Raw genomic sequence first — 9,719 nt, 5'->3', positions numbered from 1 at the left:
CTGCAAAAGCAGAGCCTCAGTCAGGGGCTTGGGTGCTGGTAGTTTATTTGGGAGGTGATTCCAAGGAGGGAATGGGGAGAGTGTTATGGAAGAGGAAAATCCGGTAAAATGTGTGTTAAGATTGTTACTGCTGTGGGCAACTGAGGCTCAGTTCTGTTAGGAAATCATGGAAAATGCACTTCTGTATTGTGCCTTCAAAATACTAGAAGTTGAGAAACTTATCTTTTAACTCCTATCAGCTATTGTTTGAGGGTTACCCCTGGAGGGCATGGCTTCAGCCTCGTTGGGGGCACCTGTGGCTGAGCATGGCTCCAAGGACCCTAACAAGGCAGGTGGAGCTTTGTGATGAGTCCTTGAAGTGGGACACTAAAATGACTCAGGAAATACCTGCCACAGCTAAAGTCAGCTAAAGTCAGAGGTGAGCTCAGGGCACGTTGCGCAGGATGCAAAAGAGGCCCCTACATCACTCTGCATCTTCAGAATTCATTACTATTCCTTGGCTAAGCCACTGAGGTGTATTGTTTTTAACTAGCCTCAGTCTATCCATCTGCAGTGGTGTCACAGCAGACCATCAGGATTTTGTGTTTGTTATATGACTTTCTGGCATTTACTTCTGAGCATGCCTACCATAGAGCAAGAAATTGCTTGAGAATCTTCTAAACATTATGGCCTTTCCTGATGCACAGTCACTACACCTGGCAGGAAGCGGAGAGCGTGGGGTAGTTGGTCCAACACAAATAGTGAAAGCAAAACATAGTACTTGGATTTGGAAGAGTGTCTAAAAGATTTGGGTTCTACAAACATAGCATTTTTGGCAGCTTAGGGCAGCTACAACTGTGTGTCCATAATTTTCATTTTATTTTAAGAGGATCTGTGCCTATTTTCCTTTAGCTGATAAGAAGTCTTCTCGAATTATGAACATACTCCAAAGCTTATGTAAAAATTCATTTGGCTCTACCTAAGAAATTTCCCAATTTTCCATTTTGGGCCTGGGTACAATGGAAACAGCTTTCTTTTAATTGATTCTGGAGAGAATTGTAATCACTCTTTGGCTTGGGCCTCACAGCTTTGGGAGGTGAAAGAGGTGCTGTGCCGGTTGGCTCTCTAGCTTCTTGGTGACCCCACAAGGATGTACACAATGCCATGGGTCCATTCCACTTCTTCAGAAGTCCGGGCCTGTGGGATGACTGCAGGGGACTGGAAGATAGAAAAGAGGTTGAAGCCTCCATGTCAGCCAGTTTCCCTGTGATTTCCCCCTCTCTCAAAAAAAAGACAAAAGAAATTGAATTTCTCTGAATGAAATTTTTATCGTAAAGCCCTTCTGAAGAAGCCCTTAATAAGTTATAGTTTGACATAGATGTCTGTAATTTAGAGAAAGCTCTTTTTCTCAGGACAGAATAGACACCCAATGTCACACAGTGAAATACATCCTCCTTCCTCGGCATCATCTTCCTCCTCTTTAAAACTTGGAGCCTGTTTGTTTGGACTGTTTTGATTGCTAGTGACAGTAACCCATCTGGAACTAGCTTAAATAACAAAGGTGACCCTATCATAAGGTCCTCAGCTGTTTTACAGGAAAAGGGCTGCAATCTAGAGCTGTGAGAGGAATAAGCCTGGTCTCAGGAACAAGTGCCTCCAAGGACACACTCAGTCCCCAGTAGACTCTCTCTCCATCTCCTGGATATGTCCCTCTCTGTAGATCTGCATCATTCTTCTCTCTATAAATATGGCTTACTTCTTCTGTCTCTTTGGCCCATGAGGTAAAACTATGCCGTGCTGGACAATTTCCAAGTATAAGGTCATAAAGCCTAGCCACCAACAGGAGGAGAGACATTTCAGCTCCATAATTCCCAGAGAAAGACTCTAACTGGCTCACTTGGCATCAGTCAACTGTAATCAGGGTTCTATTCATGGAATAACATGGCAGATCTCTTTATAACCATGATGAGAAGTCTCCAGAGAAAAGATCACAGATTTCCAAACCATAATTCTCTCTTACCAAGGGGTTGGAGCCAATGATTACTAAGGGTCCTTCCAGCTTTAACAGCCCACCTTGTATTCTCTGCTTGACTTAAGCTGACTGTCAGTTCAAAGGAGCTAATGACTGTGCATTTCTTAAACAGAGGTGTAAATTTGCTCTAGCCAAAGGCTGAACCTGTGATAATGGAACCGGAAGCTTCCCCAGTTACTAATGCTGCCAAGTCCCCGATATACCTGGGCTTTTCGCTCCATGAGCCATTACACATCTGAGCTTACAAACAGTTCCTCTGGGCACACGGCAATACTCAACTGAATATCCTGCCAGCTGAGCTTGCCTTTGCTCTGAGTTAGAAACCAGTATCCCCAAGATGGGAACCATGGGGATCAAGAGTATTTAAAAGTCTGAGTCAGTAATGCAGAATGATTCTCTTTATCTTCTGTTTATTATGAAATCAACAAATCTTTAGCAAATATTGCAGCCATTCATTCTTCCATTCTACAAGTCTTTATTACAGTTCTACCACGGGCAAGGCACAAAATTGAAGACCATGTCATGCTTACTTTAGTGGAACTCAGTTATCTATTTACATCTTGTCTCAGTCAGTTTGGGCCGCTGTAACAAAAGTACCATAGGCTGGGCGACTTACACAATAAACATTTATTTATCTCTTACAGTTCTGGAGACTAGAAGTCTGAGATCAGGGGGACCACATGGCCATGTTCTTGTGACAGCTCTCTTCTTGGTTTCCTTTCATGGTGAGAAAGAGAGAGAAAAGAAAGAAGGAGAGCTCTAATCCCATCACCAGGGATCCACCCTCATGACCTCATTACCTCCCAAAGACCCCATCTCCAAATACCATCACAGTGGGGATTAGGGTTTCAACATACGAATTTTGGGGGTACACAAACATTCAACTCATAGCACCTCTGTTGGAGAGACAAGCAAGTAGCGGTAATAGCATATAAAAGGTGCAAAATAAGATTAAGTAGTAGAATAAAGGGAATTATTGACTGCACTAAGGGGGTAGAAGGCTCAGAGAAGAATTCATAAGGGAGGTGACACTTGAAACAGTTCTGTAGGGATAAGAAGGGTTTTCCCAGAGAAATATAGAGAAGAGAGAATTCCAAACAGAGTATGTAAATGGGATTTTCTAAAATTCAGGGGCACCACACCAAGGACATCAAAGCGGTTGGCTGCTGAGGAATCCTGCCACAAGGAATCATGCATTTCTCATGTCAGATTTTAATTATCCTAGCACATTTCCTTACTGTATTAGGGTAAGCTAAACTGCCATAACAAATACACTTCAAAAATACATTAAGGCTAAAATACAATAGGAGATTATTTCTCATTCACATGATGATTGTCTGACACCTCCACTCCATGCCATAATTTCAAGCCTCGAGTTCCTTCCATCAGTGGCTTCATATCTCCTAAGTCCTCATCTCTGTTTTTACTCAGTCGATGGCAGGAGAAAAAGAGAGCATAGTGGAAGCATCCCCACCTCTTAACAACCTTAGTGGAGAGACGGCACGCATCACTTCCATTCACATTCCATTGATGAGAGGTGGCCACATGCCCACATTTGTTTGCCAGGAAAGCTGGGAAATATAGTCCCTTCTTGGGCAGCCACTTCCCAACTACAACAAAATCTTATGTGCAGAAAGTATTGGTTTTGGTCAACAGCTAGCTACCTCTGCCACACTGACAACGTATATAAAATCATCCATAAAATACACATGCCTTCAAACTACTGACACAAAAATGAGCCACAATAAGAACCTGAAAGAGAGAAGAAAAAACAGAAATCAAACTTTTAAGTTCCTGCTTAAAAATTCTTTAGAAGGGAGTTTTATTTACTTTCAAATATGCATTTTTTTTTACAAATTTTAAAATGGTAGTTGATCATTTTTAAGCGATCTTGAGTGATATGAAATCCTTAAACGTTCTCTGTCTTCCTTCTGACTTTATTTGTGGTGTAATCAAGTTTATTGTAATCTTAAAATAGGAAAAACAAAAACACCTACTTGTTTTTTTAAAAACAACAACAAGAAGAGGCAATTTTATTCTAAGCATTCCAATAGCTATTACATAAATAGCAAGACAATAGAAGAGGTATTTTAAAAGATAAAAAATACAAAAGATCTTTTTCTTCATTGACCTATTTTATGTATGTATGAAGGAATTTGTTCTAAAATACAGTGAGATTTTATTTTGCTAAGTCGCTCTTTTAAAAATTGCGCTTGCATTTTGACCAATAAATTATACATTTAGTAATTAATCCTAAAGAAATAATCAGAAAAAAGTAAAAAGCTGCATTTTTATGGATGGTCACCCTCCCCATATTGTTTGCAATAGTAAACAGTAAATTAAGTTTGCACTTAAATGTCCAACAATAAGAAGCAGGTTAAAAAAGAAGGGCATAGCCAGTAGGATCTCAGTTTACTCCTGCTGTCCCTATGTGATTGGCGCGAGCACCCCTTTCTCACTCTCATAAGTATCTTAGTTTAAATGAAAACTTACATGCTGACTCTACATATGATGAAATATATCACATCCGAAAAACTCATGATGTATGAGATTATATAATAAAAAGGAAAATTTTTAATAATTTTTTGATATGTGTAAAATGCAGTTTATTATCTACAGATTCCATGGAATTCCAATCAAAATCCCAGCAAGTTATTTTGTGGATATCAACAAAATGATTCTAAAGTTTATAGGAAAAAGCAAGACCCAGAACAGCTAACACAGTAAGGAAGAAGAAGAAAGTTGGAAGACTGATACCACCCAATTTCAACACTTAGCAAAAGCTGCTGTAATCAAGTAGAGAGCCCAGAAATAGACCCACATAAATACAGTCAACTGATCTTTGATAAAGGAGCAAAGATAGTCCAATGGACAAAGGATTGTGTTTTAAATAAATGGTGCTGGAACAAGTAGACAGCCACACACAAACACAAAAATGAATCTAGACACAGACCTTACAGCTTTCACAAAAATTAACTCAAAATGGGTCATAGACCTAAATGTAAAACACAAAACTATAAAATTCCTAGAAGATTACGTAGGAGAAAATCTAGGTGACCTTGAGTTTGGCGATCATTTATCAGCTACAACAACAAAAGTATGATCCAGGAAAGAAAAAAGTGATAAGGGAGACTTCCTTAAGATTAAAACCTTCTGCTCTGTGAAAGAAACTGTTAAGAGAACGAAAAGACAAGCCACAGACTGGGAGAAAATATTTGCAAAACATATATCTGATAAAGGTCTTGCATCTAAAAATACAAAGAACTCTCAAAACTCAACAATAAGGAAACAAACTACTCAATTAAAAAGTGGGAAAAGATCTTAACAGACACTTCACCAAAGAAGATATACAGATGGCAAATAAGTACATGAAAAGATATTCCACATCACATGTCATTCAGGAATTGCAAATTAAAACAACGAGATACCACTACATAACTATTAGAATGGCCAAGATCCAAAACACTGATAACACCAAATGCTGACAAGGATGTGGAGCAACAGGAACTCTCACTCATTGCTAGTGGGAACGCAAAATGTTATAGCCACTTTGGAAGACAGTTTGGCAGTTTCTGTCAAAGCTAAACATACTCTTACCATATGATCCAGCAATCACACTCTTTGATATTTACCCAAATGAATTTAAAACTATATGCATGCAAAACCCATATACAAATGTTTATAAGCAGGTTTATTAATAACTGCAAAAACTTAGAAGCAACCAGATGTTCTTCAGTAGATGAATGGATAAGTAACAGATGGTATATCCAGACAATGGAATAAGATTTGGAAAATTTTTTAAATGAGCTAACAAGCCACAAAAGATATGGATGAAACTTAAATGCATATTGCTAAGTGAAAGAAACCAATCTGAAAAGACTACATATTGCAGGATTCCAACTATATAACATTCTGGAAAAGAAAAACTATAGGCAAAATTTTTAAAAAAATCAGTGGTTGTGAATGGTTGGGGGTGGGGAGGGGCGAGATGAATGAGTGGAGCCGGGGGATTGTCAGGGCAGCGAGACTACTCTGCGAGATACTGTAACGGTGAATACAGGACATTATGCATTTGTCAAAACGGATAGAACTGTACAACACAGAGATTGGACTGTAATGTAAATTAACGAATTTAGTTAATCCTGTATCGATATTGATTATTAGTTCACCAACTGTAACAAAAGTACCACACTCCTACTAGATGTTAAATAGGAGAAACTGTGTTGGAAGGGGTATATGGGAACTCTGCACTTTCTACTCAAGTTTTCTGTACACCGAAAACTGCTCTAAAAAATAAAGTCTATTAATTTAAAAATGCAGTTTCATGCAGTATGATTGCACAATCTCATATTTGTTAAAGTATATAAAGATACATGAGCTCAGAAATGAATCTAGAAAATACAAATCCAAATGCGAACAAACCTTTGCACAATAGAATTGGGGGAGGTTTTTTGCTTATCTGTAATTTCTAATTTTTTAGAATAATACATAATTTTATAATACTTAATTTTTGTATTACTTATAATACAAATAATACATAATTTTTTAATATGTATTGCTTGAATTAGTAAGATATTAAAGAGGGAAGGGTTTTCTTGCCTCGAGAATCAGGTTCTTGGTTAAAGTACTAAATACTAATAATGACACTCATTAATAGGAGCTTGCCATGTTCCAGGCATTTTGCATGTAACAGCTGATTCAGTCCCTGAAAGTTATGCCCTTTGTACATATGCACGCTATACAGATGCAAAACTGAGACATTGACTACTTTGCTTGACGTCATATGTGCCCCAACAATTTTGAGAAAGACAGGCCAGGCACGCCCATCTTCCTTTTTGGTGCTACAGAGCCAGCTTTTTGGGAAAGGATTTACCAGTCTTCCACCTACACATGGGTATGTGTACAGGCACGTGAACTGCCATACCACAGAGGTATTCAACTTAACCAGAGAAAAGAGTCGTTTTACCTCCCCAGGTCAAGATAAATGTCCTATGGGTGCAACAGAAGCTCTAAATATGACATAATTAGAGCTGGAAATTACGTGAAATTAGCACTAAGTACTTAGCTGAATGCTAGCTTTCTATCTAAAAACATGAAAAGCAAGTCATTTTTCTAAAGTAACGCCTCAGCCGTGTCAGTACTAGCCACATATTTGCGTCTAGAATAGCTTTATAGAGAACACCTTGTCAAAGGGTAACAAGAATTTTTGTTCATGTCATCCTTTGCTTTCCTTTATTATCTCCAGGAGGGGAAATGGGCTGGTTTTGTCTTTGTTTTTCAATTATTCACACATAAAGCCTGATAAATATTTCATACCTATTTGCAAGGCTGTTTACCAGACTGTTACTTTAAAATTACATGCTGGTAGGATTCTAGAGAAGGATAATTCTTGAAGCCACACCATAGACTGTGCATCTTGACCACTTCCTTGGGTTGGATTCTCCCAGAAGCAGATCCCGAGACAAGAATTCAGGGGCAAATAGGTGATCACTTGGGAGGTGACCTGGGGAAACACCAGTAGAGGAGTGGGGAGGTAAGACAGGGAAGAGAAGGAGCCCATACAGGGCAATCGAGTCAGTTACTGCAGTGGACTCCTGGAACTTTCGGTGGACTTAGTCCCTCTGGGTTAAGAACATGCTGTACTCGGGCATAGCAATTACTGTCTGCTCCAACATGAGGCTGAGCGTCAGTCACATCCTCCCTCTGCCTTTCCCTCCACCCCTTGTTTTACTTTGGCTTCTCCCAGAAGTAGACCCTGAAACAAGGAGAGTGCAGGCAGTTTATGCGGGAAGTGACACCAGGAAATTGTGGTGGGGAGGGGAGAAGTAAGCCAGGCAAGGGAAGATGTAGCATGCTCAGGTGTGTCCAGCCCACCTGGACATCAAACTCCTTAGTCCTTTTTAGGACAGTGTGTTGTTAGAAGGCGGTGGTGAGGCTCCGGCAGCATCCTCTACTCACCTATTCCTGGAGAAGGAGATTTGGGGCTTTGGGAAAATGAACTTCAGATTCTACTGGAGGCCGCTTGCCCACAGTGTGCCCACCAGAACTTGGCCATATCCCGGCTTTCCCCGCCTAGGGGTGTGATGAGCAGGGATAGCCTCTCGCCGAGGTGGGGACTACAGAGAACGTGACCACACGTGGTTTTCGGAAGCGCAGCAGAGCGCGGTCAGCGCGGGCCTCCAGTGCGGCCGCGTCCTGCGCCACGGCCGCTGCCCTGCGTTATGTTGGACGGACGGCACCGTATCCTGCCATGAAGAGCTCCTGCGCTTCTCCTCCTACTCTACTCCCCCGGACATTTAATCAACATCAGGAAAGTCTGGAGACGAAAATCTTCCTTGCCCACGTTTCTCCTTCCTCCTACACGAAACAAGATAGGAACCGTGCCCTGCCCCGTTCTCCTGTTTGCCTCCTAGGGTGAATTTGGGGAATCGGATTCCTTAGCTCAGAGTGGTGGCAGATGGGGCGCCACGGTTTCTTAACTCAGACGCAGCTCGGTACAGCGGGGATCTCAAAGTGCGCGCTTCAGCCCTGCTCACTGATATGTGTGGTTTTCCAAGGCAACTTCCGTGTGTTTAATCTCCAGTGCACGATGAAGGAACAGAGCTGGAGAGAGAGAGAGAGATCGTGAGAGAGAGCAGTTAATTCAAAGCTTTTTAATAAAGGGAGTAGGGGAGAAAAAACAGACTTGAAAATTTCTCATCATCTAATCCTGTTAAGGTTTTCTCCACCATATGCCAGCATAACAGCACACTGGAAATGTGCACTAATTACCCCTGTTGCATCGTGTGTGCACGCTCACATGCAGCCCCTGACCTTTTCGTTAATAACTTTGCGTTATATTCATTGACCTGAAACAAATTGAATTCAGTGACACTCACTCAAGAATTGAATTACATAGTCTTCTTAATTGATCTCTTATTTATTTAAATGTGAAAAAGTAACGGCTTGCCACCTGTAATATTTTTCCAACAAAATAAAATTAGAATTCTAATATTTTTCCCGAGCTAGATGATTTTTTCAATCACCTAGCCGTGTATATATATTAGCCATGAAACTAGAGTGCTGGTATTATCTCCAAAAAGAATCTCTTAATTTTCTCTCTCATGGCCAATGCCCTGAAAAATGCTGATATAGAAATGTATTAATTAGAGGAGATTTGTGTAAATCAGCTGGGCTAGGAAGGCTTTTCTGGGAAGTGGCCCTCAGGATAGGCAGCACTCCATCTCTGTCACCAATAGTGACTCTGTCTCACCCTCCCCAACTCTTTGGAGCCTTCTCATGTGATTTAATATACCTCCGGATGGCAAAATTGGGAGCGTTAAGACAGGAATATGTTAAGCATGTGAAGATATTTTCTGCTGCATTTGTTAGTCTTAAGTCCTTGAGCTGCATTGTCTGTTGACTGGAGGAGGCCAGAAGTCTAATTTCAGGAGTTAGTGATGTTCTGCTATGGCCGGTTTCACAGGCAATAGATCCTGCCGGTAACATTGTTCTTAACACCGTTCACTCATCTCTTTCCTTGGAGGAGTCTTGCAAGCGATCGAAGAGATAGGAGCCGCTAGAAATTTTGGGCTTTGCTTTCTAATTCCAGTGTGAAATTAATTGTCCCAACCGCAAAGAGCTACTTACTCCTTTACTTGCTATATTTAACTTAAAAATGCAAATGTTATTAGTGGACTGATGACTGATAAGGGTGCCTTTGTGCCCG

At 40.6% G+C, this 9,719-nt stretch overlaps 1 long non-coding RNA gene across 1 annotated transcript; it reads right to left on the bottom strand.

Annotated features, from left to right (window-relative positions):
* Nucleotides 1–2,620: 2,620 nt before the first annotated feature.
* On the bottom strand, nt 2,621–8,421 carry LOC138920093 (uncharacterized). The gene is made up of 3 exons (XR_011430764.1): nt 7,970–8,421; nt 7,328–7,514; nt 2,621–3,763 (listed from the first exon to the last, which is right to left on the bottom strand). It is a non-coding gene; the product is annotated as an uncharacterized lncRNA (long non-coding RNA).
* Nucleotides 8,422–9,719: the final 1,298 nt, after the last annotated feature.

The sequence above is a fragment of the Equus caballus genome, chromosome 22 (genome assembly GCF_041296265.1).
Source record: "Equus caballus isolate H_3958 breed thoroughbred chromosome 22, TB-T2T, whole genome shotgun sequence".
In the NCBI taxonomy this organism is placed as follows: domain Eukaryota; kingdom Metazoa; phylum Chordata; class Mammalia; order Perissodactyla; family Equidae; genus Equus; species Equus caballus.
Note: the sequence above shows the minus strand (reverse complement) of the source record. Positions and strands in the feature narration are given on the sequence as shown.